At 37.5% G+C, this 25359-nt stretch overlaps 1 pseudogene; it reads right to left on the reverse strand.

Annotated features, from left to right (window-relative positions):
* Positions 1 to 12357: 12357 nt before the first annotated feature.
* LOC147023845 (uncharacterized) lies at positions 12358 to 17682 on the reverse strand (annotated as a pseudogene).
* Between the last annotated feature and the right edge of the window lie 7677 nt (positions 17683 to 25359).

The following is a 25359-nucleotide window of genomic DNA, read 5'->3' on the forward strand; positions in this document are numbered from 1 at the left end:
GTTCAGCCTGTGCCTTTGTGTAATAATTTGATAAATCAATATCCAGTTCTTGAGATACACCAAAGATAGAACCATCTTTACCAACATAAGTCATTTATATTAGATTAAAAATAATATCATAAAATTTTTTATTTTTGTTTAGTTGAAATAACACATATAGGCATAATTGGCCACAACACTTGGAATTTAATTCTTGGACTTGAAATGTTTGATAAACACCATTCTGTAAGAATTTTATGACTTCAACAGGTGGTGGAAGACCAAAACTATCAAAATAATATTTGTCTTGACTATTAAAAATACAAACCCAATGAGAACCGTTCCCATTATTATCTTCTAAGTTCATAATAATATTCTTTGTATGTTTTGGCACATTTGTCAATTCATCTCTCATACAAATAACCACATTATGAATTTTTAATTTCTTACAATATTTGACAAGTTGTAAATTTGATGTTGTATTCTTTCCAAATTCTTTAAACCACTCATCAATGCTCATTAATTTATTAGAAAGATATAATCCATTACCTCTTTTCGTTAATTTTACACCTGCTTGTGCTATAGAAGAAAGCATATCTCCAACTAACAATCTCGCTTTATCAGGCAGACCTTCAAGTTTTTCAGCAAAATTTACAATTACACCACTTCCACTAATTTGTTTCTCCAACTCTTTGTTATGTCTTTCCAATTCTTTTTGAGCCTGGAGTTGAGCCGTCCTTTCGTTGGCAGTTTTCACCGCTGTTGAAATACCACCCGTCAATGCTGCAACCGCACTTAAACCAGCAAATAAAGGAATTAGAAATGGGAGAAATCCTCCACTCGTCTCTCTTATTGAATATTTTTTCAACATTGGTTTTGTCATTTTAATTTTAAGTGAGCCAGTGTCATTCAAGATTTTAACCTGTTCTCTTGTGAGCAAAACATCAATTCTTACTGCTCCTTTTCTCTGAATTGTATTAACGTTAATCGTACAAGGTTTTTGATTTTGAACACAAGATGATAGTTTATGAAGATTGATTTGATTAACATATACCCCAGTTGGTACTTTGCCACTCATTTATTTAACAAAAAATTATGTGAGACTAATCATCACACCATTATCTGTATTAATCTGCAATTCTGTTTCTTCCAAAAGCAAACAATATGTATCAACTTCTTCACTCTCTCCTCTTTCAATGTATAGGGAAGTATCCACTCGATTAGACTTTATAGTTTCCTTTTGAGCGCTCAGGTCAAACGCATAGATTGTATACAAACTTTTAAATGCTGTCATATCCAAAATAGGTTCTTTATTTCCATTACTTTCACACACCTTTTGGTAAGACTTGTATGCTTCAGCAAAATCATTTTTTCCCAATTAATTTCCAATCTATCTCGTGGATAAAATGTTCCATCTAGAGAAACGCGAAGTTGTTTCACCTTAGCATTATCACTCAATGCATTATTCTTATCAGTCGCAGTATCACCATCTGGCTTTTTAAAAATGATCCACAGATATCGTGGCTTTCCTTCCAGAACACCCAAATTCCACGTGTAAGTAGTTTGGTTGAGTTTAACGTGTTGACATCTTCTTTTGAGGTATGATACACTGAGTGGTTTCTTTGAGTTAAGTCTTCGATTCAACATCTCTTCTGTTTTAAGATTAGGAGTATATTCACTGATATACCAACTCATTTCCTCAATTACAAATTTATTCTGATCACCAAAAGCACTACCAACACCAAAAAGCAATCGATTTTCATTATCATTCCTTTGTAGTTGAAATCTAATTTTAAGACCATACAGAACTTTATCATGATCACAAAATCCAAATATACCTTTAAGAGGAACTGCCACAGTAAAACTATTTTCTGCTTTTGTATCATCATTATACGCTCCTTTCCTTTGAGTATATCCAGGGTCTGTGTTTGTTCCCGTTGACATATCAGGAATAAAACCTTTGACAGACCCCTTTCCCATTTTATCACTGAATGTATAGAGTGTAAATTTCATCATTTCAGATACAGCAGAGACATAATCAACCGCTTCAACTTCTTGTGTTCCAATATACAAACGCACACTATCAAACATTTTCCAGAAGAAATCATTTACAAGTGTAGCGTTTGTGTTAGTCGCAGCCTTAGTGAATTTAAATTTACACAACAAGAAACTTTCGGATAGATTCAAATAGGTTTGTTGATTATTTATTTCAAAACTTTTTGTACCATTCGTATTCCAGTCTGTTCCAGTTATTGCATTTACCTTGAAGTAATCTTCTTTTTTAGTGGAGTTTGAGATAATAATAGTATCATCCAAATCATAGATACTATCAATTGCTTCCATACTTGTATTTATTTAGGAAAAAAAGATGTTAAAACTTTTGAAACCCTGATCCAAGTATTTGAATTACTTTCTGTCGTTCTTGGGGGGACAACTGAGTTTTGCCTTTCTTAATTTCTTTTATTGCTTGTAATTTATGAGATTCCTTCTGGGCATCTTTTATGCTCTTTACAGCACCTGCTACATTTCCCACAGCAGAAGCAGTTGAACCAATTAGATCTTTATGTTTTAGAATAGTTGAACCAATACCCATGAGAGTATCAATTATCCCATCTCCTCTAAATTGATGTCCAACACCCCTTTGTCTCTTAGGTTTATAGTATCCTCTACCAAGATACATACCTTCACCCTTGTAGTATGGGGAAAGGAACATCCCATCCCCTGTAATTATTTTATATTTTCCCAACTCGTGTTTCCTCACAATAACCATCGTATTTATTTATTGGAAAACTTCACGTAGGTGAATTCTGATGGATATAACTTCTCCATTAAAAGAAATCATACGATTATCTTGGTCGGTTATCCTAAAATTTACTCTGTGTATGGTTTTTCCTGACACAGGGAGATAAACCAAATTTTTAGGTTCCATATTGAAATTATAACCAATTGGGGTTGAGTATGCGCTGAATGAAAATATTGCATTTGTTTTTTTTCCATCATTATAAGCACCATCAATCAAATCACAGTGAATTAACACCGAATTTATTCCCGAGGATATTTGAATGACATTATCACTGTAAAACGTCCCATTAGTTTCAATCTTTTTTGAGGAGAAACCCAATAACTCTCTAAATGAATTATCAATTGTGAAATCAACCTTGTAGTTATTTTTAACTTTAATCGTTGATTTTGAAGTATGTTTTTGAATGTCTATAACAATATTTTTTGGTTCATCACCCTGTTCTTTCATAAGACGAGCAATTTCGGAAGATATTTGAGAAATCTCATATGCTCCGGGTGAGACCGTTATCGTTTTGTATCCACTTCCGGGATTATAACTAAACTTGTCATTTTTATCAGTTATATTAAATAAGGTATTATAAGTTTCCATGGACAATAAAGATGCCTCATATTCTTTTGTTGGGTTAAGTTGTAGTGGGTATGGGAATGAAGATGTGTGGTCGCTTGTTGTGAAATTGAAACTAAGGATTGTGCTTCTCATCTTATTTAATATGAGATAAAATGTCTTTATATTGATTTTTATTAATTATTTTCATGTTCATCAACTGGTCTAAAATGGCTGATGCTTCATTAAAACAATTGTTATTTCCAGCCTTCTTACTACCTAACAACAATAACAGTCTATTAACTAATTGTGATGGGTCATTTGGAAGAAAACTAATACCTGAACCAAGGATACTTAAAGCTTGAATAATGTGTTTCTCCTTCTCATTTTTCCTACTTTTACTAGAAATACTAACCCTATAATTTAGAGTGTTCAGCAGATCAATATATATACTCTATCATCATTATTTTTCATATCCAATGGTTTATCAATATACTTTGATTCATCCCTCACAGTTGAACCTTGTCTTCCATCTTTTGTGAGAAGAAACATTAATCTCGGAGTTAGTTTAACAGGGGGTTGATCAGAACCTAAGAACCTTAATTCATCATTAAATATCAATACCTTTTCTTGAACAAGATGAAATATTGCTGGTTGTTCTGTTGGAATGAGTCCTGCTTTGGTTTTTGAATCCGCTGAATATTCATTGTTTTGAAGAGCATTCACAATATAATCAGGGGGTCGATTAATCTCTTCCAGTTGTTGAAATAAACCTTCATCATCATATACCTTTAATTCTCCTAAATGCTCTAATTCTTCCTCCGTCATTTGATCAAAATCTTTTAACATTTGAAGTTTTTTAGGAGTATATTCTACTGTGGGAACTGTGGAAACATCTTTCATTTTTTCTTGGGAAGTTTTTAAAAGTGGTTTAAAAAATTTCTCTTGTTTTCTTTCAAATGCTTCTTCGCCCATTAGTTTCTGTCTGCGTTTCTTCTTTATTTCTTCCTGCTGTTTTACAACTTTTGAAACCAACTCTTGATGTTCCTTAAATCTTCTTGCTCTTTCTTTTGCATCCATTTATTTATTGTAAAATATCATTTAATGAATTGTAAAGATCAACAGGGAAATTTTCCTTTTCTTCATCATTCAAGTAGATGTGTTCAAATAAATCCTTTTCTTTAAATATTTCATCAAATTCTTTATTAACATTAATGCGAGTTGTAATTTCTTCTTCACTAATACTTGCATCTCTGCTTTTCATACATTTGCGTTGAGTTTCTTCATCAACATCAAAACCGAATGATAAAATCTTCACTCCGCTCAGATGTTTAATAATTTGTCTCGTTCCTTCTGGATTAGTTTCTAATATCCCAAGACCACCAGATTTTAGTTTCCTTAACTCACTCTTATAATGTGAATATTTTGTTGTACCAAGAGAAACCTCCTCAAATATTTGACCTTCATTCCTCAATCGCATATGTTCCTCCACTGAAATATAGTGATAATCTTCACCTTTTACTTCTCCAGGTCTTATTGCTCTAGTTGTTGTTGATACAATGCGTATCACGGGGTGTTTTTCAAGTAAATTTACAATATTCTCATTTGTACTACACAAGAACCTTGATTTATGAAAGTTTTTTCCAGAAGCAGATTTACCCACAAGATTTACAATAATAGTTGTCATTTATATATGTAATTGTTTATAAAACAAAAAATATATCCCTTAATATCTCATCTTGTTTCACAACAATATATTTATATTTTTCAGTCGTGTGCTTCATGTAATTCTCAAATTAGTTTTTATTACATAATGTAGAACAATTATCTCTCCAAAAATTATTGATATCTATTGAATTTAACTTGAATAAAATAAAAGTATTAGCATTGTTTCTGATGGAACGACGAGGAAGTTGAAAGTACGATTGACTAAGATAAATACAATTACAAGAAGAATGTCTCCCTCTTGTGCAGTAGCTGTCCATTACCGTTTGGTTTCTCTCATTAACACAATCATCAAAGATAACGAGGTTCTTTTTTGATTTATCCAAATCTTGGGGAGACTGTATATCATCCGTATTATCACTAAGAATACAAGTTATAGGATTTGATTTCTTTTTACATCTCTGTGTATCACAAAATAGTTGAATTATATCTTCAATGTTATAATCATTTAGGTTTTTTTGACGTTTAAATAAACCGATTATATCTTCTTTTTGAAGACCAGCATTAAAACCTTGTGAGAGTAGTTGATACTCTGGTTGAAAACTCGACTTTGTGAAAATTATTAAATTATCATAATCTAAAAAGTGGGGAGTGAGGAGCATCTTTAAAAGTAAGCAGGTTTTTCCACATCCACTTGAACCAACTATGAGACATCTTAATGAATTTGGGAGATTTTTATGGTTGTTAAATTTTATCTTATTTTCCCAAATGGGTAAAAAATCATTCATTTATATATTTGGAAAACAGGTTATTTAATTTATTATTGGCTTTTTTAGAAACTCTATATTTTATCCTAAGTTCAGGTTTAATTTCAAGATAATCCATTATTTTGTTTATACAATATCTTGTGTTGATATTTCCCTGAAAATTACATCCATGAATAATATATAACAACAATCCTTTGAACATTTCTCTTATACGTTCAGTTTCTTCCCTTGTAAGGAAAGGTGTGTTATCACCCTCATACTTTACATTCATTTCTCTAATCAATCTTGTAAAGTAATTCATTTTTGGTGTAAATCTAAAAGAATTATTTTCCTTTTTATATTTTTTATTATCATTAATTAGAAGATAATCACAGAATATACATTGTTTATAGGTTTTTGACTCTGTGTTTAATCCCCGTCTTTCACACGCAGGACAATTCTCAAATTTGTCATATGGAGAATCAGGAAAGTCTAGCATATTTATAAAGTAAAACTTTACTTAAACTGAAATTCATCTATACTTTCAGTTGTATATTGACTCATATTTAATAATATTACCATCGATATCAATATACTTTTTTTCATTACCAGATTCAACGACAACATTTTTTATATTAAAGGTAATTTTAAAATGATCGTTAACTACTATTGAACGAAATGTCATTTCACCTGATATATTAACATCCTTTATTTCATCAGGATTTACATCTTTAGGGTTGTTGAAAAAAATACAAATTTCTCCTTGCATATTACAGATGGTCTTATCTTTTCTTTCTAAAGCTTCATCCATAAGGTTTTTGTTTTTTGATACTTTTTCTTGTTTCATTGCTTTTTCTAGTTTTGAATATATTACCAGAAGGAGAGGAGAAACTTTTGTTAGAGATAGTTTAATTGATGTTCTACCAGGTATACTAAAAGCCCTTCCACTGAAGGAAATTGAAGAACTCATATTATTTACCATAATTGTTTTTATCCAATAGTTGTTATATTTATCTTTGTTCAATTTTACATCCTTGACATATTTCTCAGTATCTTGAACAAATGAAGAGATTGATTGAAACTTGTCTTTTGTGTCTTGAAACATTGTATTTATTAAGTGAAAAGGTTGGAGGATAAAATGGTTTTAAGCACAGATTCACCTGTAAAATAAACGAAATTTTCATCAAGAAAATTTTAGTTTAAGCAAAGATTTATTATATAAATATGGTGAATACAACATACTGCGACGTTTGTAATCACAAATATAAACATTATAGAAAACACCTCCGAACCAACAAACACACATTTAATCTATTTCATAAAATATCTCCTCTTGAGTTGGAAAGAAAACATTGTGATATCTGCTCAAAGGATGTTTTGAAGAGTAGTTATAATAGACATCTTCAATCACAAAAACACAAAAAAAATGAGTTTAAAGTAAAGGGAGACTATTATATTGAAAACACTGATGGGGCATTTAAAGGGCATATAAAAATAAGGATTTTTCAATTTGGATCACCCGGTCCAGGAGACTATTATATTGAAAACACTGATGGGGCATTTAAAGGGCATATAAAAATAAGGATTTTTCAATTTGGATCACCCGGTCCATCATCAATAGCTGAATCAATTGAAATAGTGAAACCTGATGTTGAAAAAGTTATTAAAAAGACATTAAAAGAAATGAAAACTTTAAAGTTTTATATGGGAGTGAAAATGAATATGAAAAGACAAGATGAAGAACAAACTCCTTATACGAGAACAGATCTTCATTTTATAACATCATTTCAAGATTTTTTAAATAGTGGGGTTTATGAAGAACTATCAAAACAAGAGGAGGATGTTGATAATACAGTGGTAGGAAGTGGATTCAATATTTTTTAAAATCATCTTTTTAGATATACACATTCTAAAATCAAACCCTCTTAAAGCTTCTTCTTATATTGAATTACCAAAAGAAATAAAACTAAAGAAGGCAGTTGTTAATATTAAGAACAATGATAATAAATGTTTTCTCTGGTCTGTTCTTGCTCACTTTCATCCACCAAAATGTAATTCAGAAAGAGTAAAACACTATATGAAATATGAGAATACCTTGGACATTAAAGATTTTAAATTCCCAATGCCACTAACAGATATTCCTAAATTTGAGAAAAAGAATAATCTTTCTATTAATGTATATGGATTAACGGATACAAACAAAGTTCAAATATAAAAAATTTCAAACAACTATAAAAATGAAGAAACACACATTGATCTTTTATATTTTAGTGTTGGAAATAATTCACATTACACATACATCAATAATTTATCAAGATTAATCTCTTCTCAGGTATTCAGAACAGCAAACAAAATATATCCTTTTAAGCGATGTCTTAATTCATTTCATACAAAAGAACGATTAGAACAACATTCAAAATATTGTAGTAATCATAAATCAGCTGTAATTACAATGCCTAAACCTGGTGAAAAGATTTCTTTTGAAGATTATAATAAATCTATCATGCACCCATTTGTGATATACGCTGATTTTGAATGTATCCTTAAAAAGATAAATACTGCTTCTCCTAATCCAAAAGAATCATATACAAATAAATATCAAAAACATATTCCTTGTGGTTTCTGTTATGATATCAAATCATCTGTTGGAGAAAAGTATAACAAACTTGAACATTATAGTGGAAAAAAAGCTTCACAAGAGTTTGTAAAACGATTAGAAAAGGATTGTATAAGACTCACTAAATTAATGAAAGAAACAAATGAACCGATGAAATTAACTAAAGAAGAAAAATTAGAATTTAGAAAGAACAATATCTGTCATATTTGTGAGGGTGAAATTAAGGAGTCTAAAGTTAGAGATCATTGTCATCTTACTGGTAAATACAGAGGTTCCGCTCATTCCTGCTGTAATCTTAATTATAAATTACCTTCTTTTATTCCAGTCTTTCTTCACAACAGCGCCAACTATGATACACATCTATTTATAAATGAACTTTCAAAAACACCAGGGAATATTTCTGCCATAACAAACACAAGTCAAAAGTATATTTCATTTACAAAAATGATATTCACAAAACCTTTAACTCGTATTTGGTTTCTAGATTCTTACAAGTTTATGGGAACACCACTAGCCTACCTCGCATCAAATCTAAGCTCCACGGACTCTTTTCCAAATCATAATTCATTCTTTCCAAAAGAGGAAATTCTCACTAAAGAGGAAATTCAGATTAAAGACAGAATTCAAAGTAAAGAGGAAATTCTAATTAATGAGGAAATTAATGAAGAAATTCTAACTGAAAATGAAATTCTAATTATAAAGAAAATTCGAACAATGAATGAAATTCTAACTAAAGAGGAAATTCAGATTAAAGATGAAATTCTGATTAAAGAAGGAATTCTTACGAGAGAGGAAATTCAAACAAGGAATGAAATTCAAAGTAAAGAGAAAATTCTTACAAGTAAGGGAATTTATCCTTATGATTATATGGATTCATTTATGAGATTTAAAGAAACACAACTTCCTTCAAAAGAAAGTTTCTATAATAACCATTATGAAGAAGAGATAAGTGATAAGGAATATAAACATGCACAAGAAATATGGAAAATATTTAAGATAAAGAACCTTGGAGAATATCATGATTTATATCTAAAAACAGATGTTTTATTGTGAGCTGATGTGTTTGAAGCTTTTAGATCACTGTCATAATAAAAATTGTTATGGATTAGATCCTGCCCACTATCTCACAGCTCCTGGTTTAGCTTGGAGTGCAATGTTGAAAATGACAAAACAAGATATAGATTTAATCAGTGATGTTGATATGCTTTTGATGATTGAGAAGTCCAAGAGAGGTGGAATATCACAAGTATGTTCAAAAAGATATGCTAAAGCAAATAATAAATATCTTCCAAATTATGATAGTGAAAAAGATAGTAATTATTTGATGTATTTTGATGCTAATAATTTGTATGGATGGGCAATGTCTCAATCTCTGCCTTATGGTAAATTAGAGTGGGTGGAAGAAAAGGATTATGAAAAGGCTTTGATGAATATTGTTATTTCTTCTCAAGAGGAATTGAATGACGAAGAAGAAGGTTATTATTTTGAAGTTGATTTGAGGTACCCGAGTGATCTTCATAATAAGCATAAAGACCTTCCTTTTGCATGTGAGAAAGAAACCCCAAAGAAAGAATGGTTCAGTGATTATCATAAAAGTTTTAATATTAAAGGCAAATCAACAGAAAAGTTATTAACAACATTCTATGATAAAGAGGGATATGTTTTGCATCAGAGAAGCTTAAAACAGTTTTTGAGAGAAGGATTGAGAGTAGCTAAAATTCATAGAGTTTTAAAATTTAAACAAAGTCCTTGGGTGAAAAAGTATATTCAATTCAATACAGATATGAGAGCAAATACAAAAGTAAAATTTGAAGGGGACTTTTATAAATTAATGAATAATGCTGTATTTGGAAAGACTATGGAAAATGTTAGAAACAGGCAAAACATTAGATTCGCAACATCTTGGAAAGAAGCTTCGAGATTGATAAATAAACCAAGTTTTGAGAGAGAAGAGGTTTTTTCAGAGAACTTTTCTGCAATTCATATGAAAAAGGAAAGTATTGTAATGGATAAACCAATTTATATTGGAACAGCAGTTCTTGATTTATAAAAGATATTGATGTATGATTATTTGTATAATGACTTAAAGAAAGAGTATGGTGAAAATGTTTCATTGTTGTATATGGACACTGATAGTTTTATCCTAGATATAAAAACTGATGAAGTTTATAAAGATATGAAGAAAAATATTGGAGTATATGATACAAGTCATTTCAGCAAGAAGAGTGAGTTATTTTCCAAATAGAATGAAAAGGTTATTGGTAAGTTTAAGGATGAGTTGGGTGGAAAAGTAATGAGTGAGTTTATTGGATTGAGAGCAAAGGCATATGCTTATAAGTATGGTGATCAGATTGATAAGAGGTTAAAGGGAATAAAGAAATATGTAATAAAGAAATCAATAACTTTTAGAAATTATTATAATTATTTGATGAATAAGAAAGAAGAATATAGGAAAATGAATACAATAAGAAGTTATAAACATAACATATATAGTGAAGAGGTAAATAAAAAGGCATTAGGAGCCTTTGATGATAAGAGATTTATTTTAGATAATGGAATAGATTGTGTTCCATATGGATATTGTATGATAGAGTGAATAGAATAGATTGTGTTTTAACGATGGGAAGATGGGTTAGGGTTTTTTAAGGGCTACCGCCGCGTTTTTTTGCAATATATAAATGGTCAAACCAAGTATTAATCAAACTAAAGAGTCCAGAAAATCTCAGTCTTGGTATATAAATGGAAAACATAATGAATGTGAAAAATATCAAATAAGTCTTATTGAAAAAATAACTAAAACAAAGGTAAATAAAACAAATAAGCGAATCAATTTAAAAAGTAGTAAGTTAGAGGATGTAAAGAAAAAAATGAATATCCTTGAATGGACTGAAAACTTTGATGGTTATCAATTGAACAATGAAAAAACAATTTACTATAATCTCAAAATGATATGTGGCTCAGGAGGTGGTCAAACAAGAGCATTAAGAGAAGTTTATCATTTCGTAATGGCACAAAAGGGGTATCTTAAAAAATATAAAGATTCAAATGTTTTGTTTTTAATATTTTAGATCGGGATTATTGTGCAAAGAAAATTAAACTATTGAAGGAATTTGAGAATGAACAAATCTTTATAGGTTCAATGAGTGAGCAAAACAATATGCATCGGTTATTTGATAAAGAGTGTCCCAAGGCTAAGATGTTTTAGATATTTCTTTCGAATCACCTTCAACAAATCTTTATCTTATTGTATGGATTATTTGAAAAAAAAAGTGTCCCCAGGTTAAAAGGGGAGACAAATAAATATACCTTGGGATGAAAAGGGGGTTTATTTTTAGGGAAAAAAAAATATGAATCGCTGAAAATCCCCCGTTCATTTACATGGAGAAAAGTGAGCCAGAACCAGTATATTCACCCTACTGACCTGCCATTCCAGTTCCGTAGATTACAATTTCCCTTACGACCTTGCTTTGCCAAGACAATAAACAAAGCACAGGGACGGACGTTCAGCATGATCAGACTAGATCTGCGTTTGCCTGTTTTCTCACATGGAATGTTGTATGTTGTGGCATCAAGAGTTGGATCAAGATCAAAGCTGCACGTCCATGCCCCAGACAAGAAAACGAGGAACGTTGTTTTTAAAAATGGGCTGCAGTAGACGACCGAAGAGACCCGTTCGTAACAAAATTGACTTCACAGAAACTGTGAGTAACCGACATATGCTTTCACTTATGAATTACCCATCGAAGACGGGTACTTTGCTAGTTGATCAAATAATCCTGAAGTGAACTTGACTGGATCGGGAATTGATTTTTTAATAATTTTTTTCGTTACCCGATTTGACCCAAACTTGATATTGCGCGTCAATGTGAAAAAAACGGAGAAAAGAAAGTCGAATAAATTATTGTGCGTAATCTTCTAAACACAATTTTATTTATTATCGAGCAAAGTACCCGTCCTCGACGGGTGATTCATAAATAAAAGCATCAGTCGGTTACTCACAGTTACTACTGCAGCACATTTAAAAAAACAATGTTCCTCGTTTTCTTGTCTGGGGCATGGACGTGCAGCTTTGATCTTGATCCAACTCTTGATGCGGCAACATACAACATTCTGTGTGAGAAAACAGGCAAACGCAGATCTAGTCCGACTATGCTGAACGTTTGTCCCTGTGCTTTGTTTATTGTCTTGGCAAAGCAAGGTCGTAAGGGAAATTGCAATCTACGGAACTGGAATGGAAGGTCACTGTCGGATGGTATAAGTGTTATCCTTGGAATTAATGCATGTTTTCCTGCTGCCGGTCCATTAATCAGGATTACTTCAATCACATTTGGGCTCATTCGGTAGACTGTACAGCAGGTGCCATTCATGATATTTGGTGGATCCAATGAACGTAGAACAATAACTGGGCAGCCCACTTTCAGCTAAAGTTTGTGTGGTGGTATCCCTGATATTTCAATGGAATTCAGAAATTCAATGGGAAAGTGCACCGCTTCCTCCGGAGTGAGTGTAGTGTTGATTGCATTATATGTCTTGACTTCTCCTGGGAAGCGGTCAATGACGGTAGAGTTGACAGCATCCACTGTTTCATTTAGAGGTGTGAGTATCGCTTGTTCTAACAACCAGTTGTCGTTTGGAGCACGTCCTGTTAATCCGACATAGATTTCCTCGATTAATTTGGATGGAGTTTCATGTTGGTGGATCCCTTCTGCAAAAGTGATGGTGTCCGGTTTATTTTCAACAGGTTAGTTACTGTCTCCAATGTTCATGAGGAGGTCGGCATAATTAGCAGGGTGGGATCGTTTGTAAGCTGTGCTCGTATGTTGTCGTGCAGTCGGTACGTTGTAATGTTGCGCCATAACGGCGATCACTTCAGCTTCACATGGACTGTTTGCACGTGTTCCTTGCTTCACAATGGGTAGTATTTGGCGGAAGTCTCCACAGAACATTACCGGGATGCCACCAAATGGTTTTGAATTTCCACAAATATCCTGTAGGGTCCTATCGCTCGCTTCATACACGGCCCTGTGTGTCATCGGAGCCTCGTCCACAATAATTGCTTTGGCTTCCTTCATCACCCGAGCAATTGCTGTCCCTTTTTTCATAGAGAAGGTTGGTGTATCTTGTTTGTGAGCATTCAGGGGTACTTTGAAGGCGGAATGTAGAGTACGTCCCCCTGTTAGTAAAGTTGCAGCTATACCACTCACTGCTGTAGCAATACCGATATAGCCATTTGATCTGATCTTTGCGATAACTAAATTCAAGAGGAACGTTTTACCTGTCCCTCCAGGAGTGTCAACAAAGGTGATATCGCAGCGCTGTGTGTTTACTTTGTCGAGAAATAGTGCGTATATTTCTCTCTGATTTGCCGTCAGCTGATGCTCGTGGTTGTTGGTGTACTGGTTTTGTTCACATACATCGAAATTCGTGTACCAAACGTACTCCTGTGTGTGGTTTGTGGCCGTTGTACGGCATAACACGAAGGTTGTAGTTATCCAGTGTTTGACCTCCTTGTGCGAGGATGTGGTCTTCTATTTCCATCAAGCAATGATTGTACATTTCCCCTGCGTGGTCGTCATCAACATGAACGTTGTGGCGATGGAAAAAATCCTCTGCTAACACAACTTTATGATCATTCCAGAGTGCGAGTGGGTTACTTGGTTCACAAAAAATCAACAGGGCAATGAATAATTTCCAAAGACTTTGCGGGCTCTGTCCAATAGTTGCCTCTTGCAAGCATTATGTAGATGGTTGTCATCCTCTGCAAGTTCCTTCACCAGACATGCCTCTCAAAAAGTTGGTAGAATTGCACCCTCATTACTCCTGAGATCTTCGAACGATGTCGGACCATGATCCTGGTGAAGCAGCATGCGTAAAAAACAGCACTCTGATTGTTTTGGATTGACCGTGTAAACTCTCCCAATAGCAGGGCTTCTGAATACACCAAGGAATTGTGGTTCTGGAGTTCCCCTCTTGCGTCGATTCTACTTTTTGTTGCAAGAATCCCACGTGTAATAATCTGGAACTTCGTGATAAGTGCATGTTTTCATGAACTCATCCGTATGACAAATGGTGAAGAATTCTGTCAGAGTTGTCTTTGGTTGTCCCGCTCTGGCGTGGGCATCAGCATTGCTCTTGTCAAAGTACACTCGCTGGCCATTCTTCAGGTGGATAGCCAGCTACATCACTGGTGGATAGTGTTCATGCATCGGGAAGCCCAAGATTCGGTGAGCAGCTTCCATGGCACCCACTAATCTGGCTTCTTCATATTGTTGTATTTCATCATTATTTTGTCCACCCTCAATCGTGAAGATCACTTAGTCACTTCCCTTGTTTACCTACTGCAGCACATATTTCACACTTTTGACTGAAGTACAAATTTCAACGTTCGAGTGGTACTTCATTGGTTTTAAAAGCCAATGGTTGTGAGGTACACCCCACTGATTGTCTATAACGTGCTCGATACGCTGTCCATTTACAATCTTGGTGATTGCGATTACATTCCCTCCGTCCTCTGGGATGTGCCTGCGGTACTTGGGAGAGCTGTCTTGCGATTGTTCCGTCGCTTCCATAAAATCCTTCGGGAACATTTTTGAGCAGTATCCGTCCTTCATACATGGACTGTTTCTGTTGAAAGGGCCGCATGGTCCATAGATCATGTTGCATTTCACCAGTTCATGCAGTTGAAGTTCTGAATCCGAACATGGCATTTCCGCAGATATGACTTGATCAATATCGTCGGGTCTGATTTTGCTTCCCGGGGACAGCCAGAGTAGTATGTGCAAATGAGGGAGCCCTCTTTTCTGGAATTCGACAGAATACAGCCATGCCAGCAAGTCACCAAAAGCTCCATTCTTCAACAGATCCATCAGTTTGTTCAATTTCAAATGAAAAACATGACAGACGATATCTGGCCGGTCTGATGCTGTTTGTTTTGGTAGAAGATGTTCTGTAATTTCTGACCATTTCGGATTAGTAGTAGAGGTTATGAACCGAGCTGGTCTGCCATACTTCCGCACGTATGCGATGGCATCTTGGGTACGCTTGTGCACATAGCGCGGACCGCCCGTGAATGTATATGGTAACACGATACTTTTCCCCCATGTTCCGCGGATCACAGTCGTTATTAAATATGGCATCTGAAGGTTTGGTAGCTGTCCGCTCTTAGAGCTTTCTGTTTCCATCTGAGAAAATGTAATCGTTCTGTTTCTATCTTACAGTACATGTCAACTAAAAATTGCTGGAACAGTCTACGGCACAGTAACAAATGATGAGTCTGTCGACACATGATATGGTATGCGAAAACTGCATTTGCGTTATTTTGCGTGCAGCGGCTGACTGCAAATATACTGTTGCGGAAATGGCCCTAAGTGTGTTATTAAATATAGTATTAGCCCAGATCCCCCATTAAATGCATGTTTAGCCAGGTTGTTCGGTAATTGGACGTTGCATGTGTGTCGGGAGGTGTCACAGGCTGTTATTTGTTCATGCAGTGGTGGTGTACCGAGGAGTTCTTCTTCTTCCTTCCTCTCTCCGGACAATAGTCCCCACTCACCGCTCTGAGAGGGAGTGGCCTCGATCTGGTGAACAGGCTAGGCCTGGCCTTGAATATTGGACATTGTGAGAAACCAGCTGAAACCCACCATCGATCTGATGGTCTTGTGCCGTCGACATTACTTGGGGTCAGAACGCGCTGAGACTGCGTGCGCAAGCGGTGCCAGAAGAAGAAAGAGGCGTGCGCCATTTTGCCACGCGGCGTGTTTGAGCTTCGGTGCTCGAATCCATGGACATCGGCTTGTCACGAGCCACATTCGGGCCTTTGACACTTTTCCTCTCGTCCATGAAACATCACCAAGTACTCTGTGTCTTGTCTGCATGCTGTCCGTGTCTTGTCTGCATGTTGTTTAAGGTTTATCTCGTTAGGGTCCCATTCGAAACCCGTAGCTCCCTAGTTAAGAACAGGCTATAGATTAATAATAACATTGTCACAAATGCTTTGCTTGTGTCGTGTTCCCCAGGGGGCCCCAATAAATCTGGCTGATTCGTATGAAGTTTCCGCTTTGAATTAATTTGTGCCGCGCCGAGAAACGATCCACTCAATTTGGATATAAAAACCAAAATGGTTACAGACTGGCAGAATTCGCTCGGTATCTGACAAAACCAATCTGTAACCGGGGTCTATTCCCTCAACTGGTAAGTTCCAGGGGTACGTTGGTATCGCGATTCGAGGCGCGTGACCCGAAGCCTGTGCCGAACCAGCCAGCGTTATGACCCTGGAGACAGCGGTGGTTGAGTGACGCCGAATATGTAACATTTGGCTGTCGAGAGAAGGGTGTGAAAACCCAAACTGGCGAAGGATTGGAGCCGACTTGGGTGGCATTCGAATCCCGCCACCGCTGAATCCTTAGCAATACGCTCCATCCGTCTGTGTCATAAGGAAACAGGATTGGGTAATGCAGAGTGTCGTACGCATGGTGTAATTCTGGTATATGCTGTAATGCTCCATCACGCTGGTGTAACACAATATATCTGGTCGCAGTTGGTTCGTTCGGCATTCGGCCTACTTCATCACTGGTTGGTGCGTTGTAACAGCAAGGATGTTGTGTGGCTGGCTGCTTGTTTTCGTGGATGACAACTCTCAGATCTTCTCTTCCGTCTTGGTTCATGCTTTCAACAGCCGTTTTCAGGTGTCTGACGTATTTGTTGTTCTCATGCAATAACTCTATGAGCTTCGTTACGATGTGTGGTTTCATACCAGTACCGATGGCCAAACATGCTTCATGTTCGGCTCGTCTGCTGTCAATGAAATAAATTTGCAGAAACTGTCGAGGCGTATTGTCTTGCGGATGGACACTTCCAATTTTGTGATACACTTGACCTTGGACAGTAAAATTGGGATCCCATCCATGAATCTGTCGTCTATTGCAGCCAAAGCTCGTCATTTGAAATGCGCTATAATAAAGACGTACCTTCTGAAGGAAATGATCGGAATCATTATTTGTTCCTTTGAGCAGTGACAGCAGATATTGAGGTGGTGCTGGGAATAAATCCAATTGGATTTTTCCACTTGCACAGCAAAATCCTGGTGGCTCGCCAGCGAATTTCTTTGCCTCACAGTAGTTACATGCTATTTCCATTTCTCCAATATCTGTTTCAAGGAAGAACACATTTTCATCATTTGTGTAGGCTCGTGGGACCGCTGGCAACTGCATCTGTCGTCTTGCGTTCCTTCGTGGGACCGCTGGTAACTGCAGCTGTCGTCTTGCGTTCCTTTGTGCACGGACTTCTGGTAATCGCTGGGAAATTCTTCTTTGTTTCAGTGTTCTCCGCATGTTACCACCTGGAAACATATAAAAGTTATTAGTAATGTGCGTTTCAATCAATAGATTTTCGTTCTTGGAATCTATAGCCCCCGCCCCCCCCCCCCACCCAGATTATTTTGGGTGCATGGCCTGAATGATGGAGAATTACCAGTGCTGCAGTGGAATTTCCAAGTAATGCAGTTGAATTTCCAAGTACATACTGCAGTGGGAATTCCAAGTATTGCAACAGGAGTACCAAGTGTTGCAGTTGAATTGCTAAGTGCTGGAATTGAATTTTCAAGTGCTGCAGTGGGATTGCAAAGTAGGATTGAAAAGTACTGCATTGGGTCTTCCAAGTACTGAAGTGGGGTTTCCAAGTGCATAAATGTGACTTATCAGAATGTAGTAAGATCTTGCAAGCTCACAGACTGATTTTCAGGTACAATCTCACTGGATGGTCAGCTAAAAAGGACAGTGAATAACTTTGCTTTTAATTTACTTTATTTGGAGCAGGAAGACTCCACCAAACAGGGTGGGTAGCTGTACAATTTTTGCTCTGTAGTGACTGATGACTGAGTTGTGAGTCAGTGGATAAAGAAAAAAAATCTTCGCTTGACAATTTGAGGATGGTAGTATAATTTGAGTCAATTAGACAATTTGAAGTTGATTACAGGCCGAGAGTGATTGGATCAGGAAAGTATGCTAGTAAGCAAACCACCTGCATCTTTTATTCTACTTTTCAAATGCAAACCTGCAAAACTGCTGAATAAAACACTGTGTCTTTTTGCACTGTTGACTGTTCAAATCAAGAGCAAACCTAACCTGCATCTTCTTGCACTCTTCAAATGTTATGCAAATCTGTATCTTTGTTTCACTGTTGAACAGTAGCTTGCTGGCTTTAAGGATAAGGCTTAAAGGAAGGCAAGCTAGATAGCAATCTTTTTTTAGTTTTGACTTTTTTCTTCTGTTGTCTACTAATAAAGGTGCGTAGGGGATGGTTATGAAGTGCAAGTCAGGAAAGGATAAAAAAATTACTCACCTGAATGAATGCGACGAAATCTCATTGCTCATTCCATCAATAAAAGAAACATTTTTCTGTCAATCATCACAATTTTCTATGAACATGGTAGGCGGTTTTACTTTCTTATTCAATGAAAGTGGTAGCGGTTTTACTTCCTTCTTAAGAACATTGGGTGTGTCCTACCGATTTTCACCCGCAAAATTCACAATAGATAATCTATCTATAATTCCAGCAATGTCTGTCTGTCTGTCTGTCTGTCTGCGACCGCCGTTTCTCGACGACCACCGATCCGATGTCATTGAAACTTGCCAGGAATATTGCCGGGGACCCCCCCGGATGTGCCTTTTCGAGGTTTGATATCGATCGGACGAGCGGTTCCCAAGTTACGGCCATTTTACTGCTTTTTCAGTGTTGAAAAGGTGTATATATGGCAGCTGAAGGTGTCGTTCCACCTTCTCACCTTATCATGCCAATTTTTTTCTCAGAATAATGATAACAGCATATTAATAATAATAATAGCACAATAATTGGCAGTACACAATAATAGCACGTTAATGGAAGAAAAAGAATAACGTGATACAATGACCAATGTCTGTCAACCAATCACGACCTATATATTGTCTGTCAACCAGACAGGACACAGTGCTATGACATCATGAATGACGTCACAATTAATGTTTATTTATTAATTTTATTTCTTTGCACGATTGACGGTCCCATCTGATTGAAACTTGCCAGGAATATTGCTGGGGACCCGTGGATGTGCCTTTTCAAGGTTTGATATTAATCGGATAAGTAGTTCCCAAGTTACGGCCATTTATCTGTCGACCAATATCTGCGAGAGAGGAGAACGGGAGAGGGGAGGATGAGAGGAGGGGGAGAGAGAGGAAAGGCGAGACGAGGGGGAGAGGGGGTGGGAGTGGGGACGGGAGAGGGGGTGGGAGTGGGGACGAGAGAGGGGGATGGGAGAGGGGGCGAGAGAGAGGGGCGAGAGAGGAGGGGCGAGACTAGGGGTGAGAGAGGGGGGAGAGAGAGGGGGAAGAAAAAGGGGGTTGAGACTAGGAAGGAGAGAGAGGGGGAGAGAGGGGGGAAGAGAGGGGGCGAGAGAGGGGGGAAGAGAGGGGGCGAGAGAGGGAGTGAGAGAGAGGGGGCGTCACATTTCAAGAGAGGGGGAGAGAGGAGGGGGCGAGAGAGGGGCAAGAGAGGAGGGGCGAGAGAGGAGGGGCGAGACTAGGGGGGAGCGAGGAGGGGCGAGAGAGAGGGGCGTCACAATTCTTCTTCGTTTGATATGATGTCACAATTGACGCTGTGGACCTGAGTATGTTTCCCAGGTGTTTCCCAAGTTATGTCCATTCATGACACGGTTGGTCCAATCTAATTGAAATAATGCCCCAATCCAGTCGTCGTTTACGCACCTACGGGCCGCCCCTACGGGCCCGTACTAGTAGTTCATAACGAAAAGTAGATCTAGCCACCTTCCCAATAGTACTTTTAATAATTGCCAACTTTCAGGAGGACACGATTTGATTTGACATTGCAAAACGGGAACAAAATTCGGCGTTTCTTCTTACTGTATATGCAAACAACCTCAGCGGTATCGTTCGCTGGAACTGTCTTTTTTTAATTTTTCTTTGTTTTTTTTTGTTATGATTTTTTTATCAACCGCTGTTACAACGGGAACCCAACGGGTTCACGGCTCGTCTAGTATCTTACTAAAACTCTCATCTTGTATGGATATGTATATATATATGTATATATATATATATATATATATATATATATATATATATATATATACATATATATATATATATATATATATATATATATATATATATATATATATGTATATGTATATATATATATATATTATATGTATATATATATATATATATATGTATATATATGTATATATATATATATATATATATATATATGTATATATATATATATATATCAAATGTATGTTCCCGAAATACAGCCAAAACGGTACACGACAGTGCAAAATTTATTAGGGCCACCTTACTCACCATTCGCCTTCGGTATGCAGTATCACGTTTCGTTCAAATCGGGCAACGAAAAATATTATTAAAAAAGCAATTCCCGATTCAGTCAAGTACTATTCGGGATTATTTGATCAATGCAAACAACCTCAGCGGAATCGTTCACTGGAGCTATCTTTTTTTTTTTTTTTTTTCATCAACCGCTATCACAATAGGAACCCAATGGGTTCACGGGTCGTCTGGTTACAACCAAAATCGAAGATTTTTCAAGTATATTGGTCAGTCGATTTTGTTATGCTGTTTGTTTGTCCGTCTGTTTCTCGCCTGCAGGTCACAATTCTAAACCCATCATCATCAAACTTTACCAAGTAGTAGAGGTATTCTCAACTGAGAAGCCCATTGATTTTGAGGTCAATGGTCAAAGGTCATCTGGAGGTCAAATTTCAAACCTCAGAGAGTGCTGCATTGCCGATTTTCAAATGCTGGAGCTCAGATGACAACAAAGACAGGTGACCATCCTCTCTTAGGGATAGGACATGCAAAGGCACCTACCCGAAGGGACCGCCTCAGGTTAACCTGAGGAGACTGCCATCTGGTGGACGACACCTCAGCACCACCCTGCCACACACCACTGCAATCTGACCCAGTCAGTTTACCCCATGCTTTTCCTCCTTTCATCCCGGAGGTTTTGTCCCAATCCCGTCATCCGGTGAGCTGCCCTGCAAAGAGCAGCTGCACAGAGAGTGGTACTCCCACAGAGTAGATTTTCAACTTTCTTTGTGTTTTCGTTTTTGCAGAATGAACTGTTTTATAGTGGCCGGAGTACAAATCCTGCTACCAATCTCCGAGAAAAAGGAACCCAACTGCAGGAGGACGTCCACAGATGCACACAACCACGCGAGTCACACAACCCTTAAGAAGGGCCCCTTAGTGTTTCCGAAGTGCAAAGACTTGAAGAGTCCCTCCTGAGAAGGCCCCATTTGCACAGCCCTCTTTCGGCATGCACGGCTGAGTCTCAGCAGTGTCCATCTCTGAGTTGTTCGTCACGGCGTTGTCAGTCTCGGCGTTGTCAGTCTCGGCGTTTTCAGTCTCAGCATTGTCCATCTTCTCCCTTCGACCCTTTGTGCAATCATGGGGGGACCATTCCCGAGCCTTCATGGAATAAAATGGGAATAAGGGATCGAAGGGGGAGGCGAGTTCTACCACCTAAGACAAGAAAGTCTTGACTGATCGCTGCCCAAATGCATCAAAGTACGTTTCCCGTGTTCTCACACTTTGCGTTGTCCACCTCGGTGTTGTCCGTCTCGACACTGTCGATCTCCGTGTTGTAGATCTCGGCACCAAGGGAATGGCTCTGCACGGTTGGGTTTTTATCAAAGAAACGAGGACGTCGTTGGAAACACCTGTTGTGGACCCCAAAATCTGTGTTTTCCTCCAACTCCACAACACTCGACTTCCAGATGTCGCTTGTCCCATCGAGCCTTTTCGGGTTTACCTCATTGCAGGATCTGCTGGACATTTCCTCGATGGGAGATCTTTGAACAACGTCATCATTTTAATTCATTTTCTACAGATAAAAAGCTTGTAACGAGTTTCAGTTTGAGTGCAAACAAGCATTCAAATGTTTCGGAACGTATTCTGACCGCGTTCATCTCGGAAAATTAAACAAACACAGCTTGATAATTTTATCTTGGCCTTTCAGAGGAAAGTGTACCCAAACGTTTAATCATGGAAACGTTGACAACAACGTAAACAAACAAACCATGAAAGAGAGGCGTGTCTTCAACGTATGCCGGCATGCTTCATGCCTCTAATTTTCGCTTATTGTTGTTTATGGGAAATTTTCCTCCATCGAATCTGTTTTTTTTTTTTTAATTAATCGTCGATTCACGAACTGTACTTGCAAATATCGATGTGAACACTTTCTCACATAAACAACACAAGGCGGAACGCGGTTAATCATACACTTGTCGAAGCAACATGGCGGTGCGTTCAAACAGAAGGGTCTGTTGTATGGTGATGTCACAATGGTGCATGCAACGTCAATAGGCATAATCCTTCCAGTCTTTTGTGCAGTTCAATGCTGTTTCATATGTTGTCCAAGGACATCGATAGTAAACTCCGTAATATGCCACCCTCCATCGGGAACGAATTTCTTCACAACTGCCCTGTGGAACCAGGTTACATCCTACTTGGAGTTAGTACTTACTCGTATATTTACACATACACACAATTGTAATTTTTTTTTTTCCAGGGGAGGGGGCATAGGTGAATTTGGTCTTGGGTAAAAAGAAAACACACAATATCAACCACACAACACCCCTTAACAAAAACCCCACCAACACTGTACACATGCAAACAATCACCCATCAATGCTCAAACTACCGAAAAGTCCTGTCAACATCCCCATACCCCTCTATCTCCATAACTTCCAGGTACCTATCTGATTCTAATTTAAACTTGTATTCTGTTTCTGCTGCCACTACCTTTCCAGGTAGGCCATTCCATGCATTAACTACTCTCTGAGTAAAAGTCCCCTGTCTTACTACCATCTTAACTCTCCCCTTCTTTACTATCAGGCTCTGGCCCCTGGTCCTATGACTGTCTACCCTGTTGAATAATTCATCATATTTGTATTCAATGTACGAACTCAGAGAGGGACCTTGGTAAATGGGGGAGACTGTCATTTGCCAGTGAAGGGTTCATTACAGTGGCATTACCCCACACGTGTGAAGGCAAACGTTGGGTTGAGCAATTGGGTCACCTTGTCCGTCTATCTACAAATGTCAGTTCATGATCGAGGAAGAACTTAATTTCAATCGAATGTTATATTTTGAACACCAATCGGAAAACGAACCTGTGGCTTAGCAATACTTTGGCTCTGAATTTGGTGCGATCGTGCATGCACAGAGAGGAGTGAGATCATTTTTAGGTCATCTCTTCGAGCATGACCTAATAATATGGGTGTCGATGTCCTTCGATCCGTCCGTCCGTCCATTGCGAAAATGACGATTTTCAAATTATATCTCCTCCTCCATTTTTCAAGCGATCTTGAATTTGATTGTGGCATATGAATCTATTGGACAATATCTAAATTTTGATCGGGCCGGATTTTCGATATTCGCTTTCGTTTCGTGTCACGTGACTTCAAAGTTGGCAAAAAATGCGAAAATGACGATTTTCAAAATCTATATCCTCCTACATTTCTCAAGCGATCTTGAATTTGATTGTGGCATATAAATCTATGGGACAATATCTAAATTTTGTCAGGCCGGATTTTCAATATTCGCTTTCGTTTTCGCGTCACGTGACTTCAAAGTTTGCAAAAACTGCCCTACCTTCAGGAGGCTATATATTTTCTCGCAGAGATGACCGTCACTCCCGCACGGGGGTAATTTTTCAGTCTGTCTGCCTATCTGGCAGTTAAACAAAATTGAAAATAATTCGAAAGAGGAAACTTACCGTTTTTGAGGACGTTATAAAGGACACAAACAGTGAAATAACAGGCCCAAAGAATTAATGTAACATACTAAGGTGATATATAAGTTGCTGCATCAACGGCAGTGAAGTTCCAGGAATTTTCTTTTCCTTCAACCTTTAAAATTTCTATTTTATTCAAATTGAATTATATATACAGACACTAGAGAACACAAATCGCCTTTTTAGCACTTTGAGAAGCCTTCTGTTTAGCAGTACTTGGACAAAATATTATGGCATTCGACGTTATCACGACCAATCCATTCTGGGATACAAAAGGGCACTTTTCCGCTTGCAGACCTCACTGTGTCCTTGTTTTTCAAGGCTGCAAGGGGTAAAGTATTCTATGAACCCTTTAGTTTCAAGGATAACTGACAAGATACCATCAGACCAGAAAACTCATGAAAATACTTTGTTTCGATCATCACCCAAGGGTTACAACTTTAGTGAAAACCATTATCTTGTTATCTTCTTATTGCGTATGGCAGCTAAGCTGCCAGGTTGCTATTATTTTGTTTGGGCATGACTACGCCGCTGATGCTGTGCCCCACTACTACGACGCTGGTACTCATTTCACCAACGTCAGAAGGATGACAGGCTGAACCAACCTCACCTGGTGTTAATTCAGCCACCAATGGGGCTCAAACTCAAGACCCTAAGATCCCCAGCCAACCACCCAAACCACTAAGCCAACACCAGGATTATCTTGTTATCCTTTCCAGACGGAACTGCTTTTGAACAGCACGATATCTCCAGAATGACCTGAAAAGAGCAATCAACCATCGATTTTCCACCCAGACAGTTCAGAATAGACTTCATGCCAGTGGTATGAGGTCCAGAAGACCACCGCTCTGCATCCCTCTATAAATACAGTATCATCGACAGCAAGTGCCTGCAAAGGTGAGCATCATCACAACTGGAGGTGAACCGGTGGTACAATGTTAGTTTCATTGACGAGTCGTATGTTCTCCGTAAACTTCAGCAATGGACGCGCTACAGTCTGGATATGAGGTTTTATTCATCCTGGGCTCATGGTAGCACAAGGTGACCGAGCAAAAAGGCAACACATTGAAAATTGGGCAGTGGGGCCAGAGTTGCAGATAAACAAGCGAGGGAATAAAGAAACAGGGAAAAAAAAATGAGAGCAGGAGAGGAAACACAATAACCTCAAAGTGAGAGAGTTGGGCTAGGTTGAGTTAATGTGGG

The sequence above is a fragment of the Eptatretus burgeri genome, chromosome 7 (assembly GCF_056783735.1).
Source record: "Eptatretus burgeri isolate ZD-2024b chromosome 7, Ebu_testis_v1, whole genome shotgun sequence".
Lineage (NCBI taxonomy): Eukaryota > Metazoa > Chordata > Myxini > Myxiniformes > Myxinidae > Eptatretus > Eptatretus burgeri.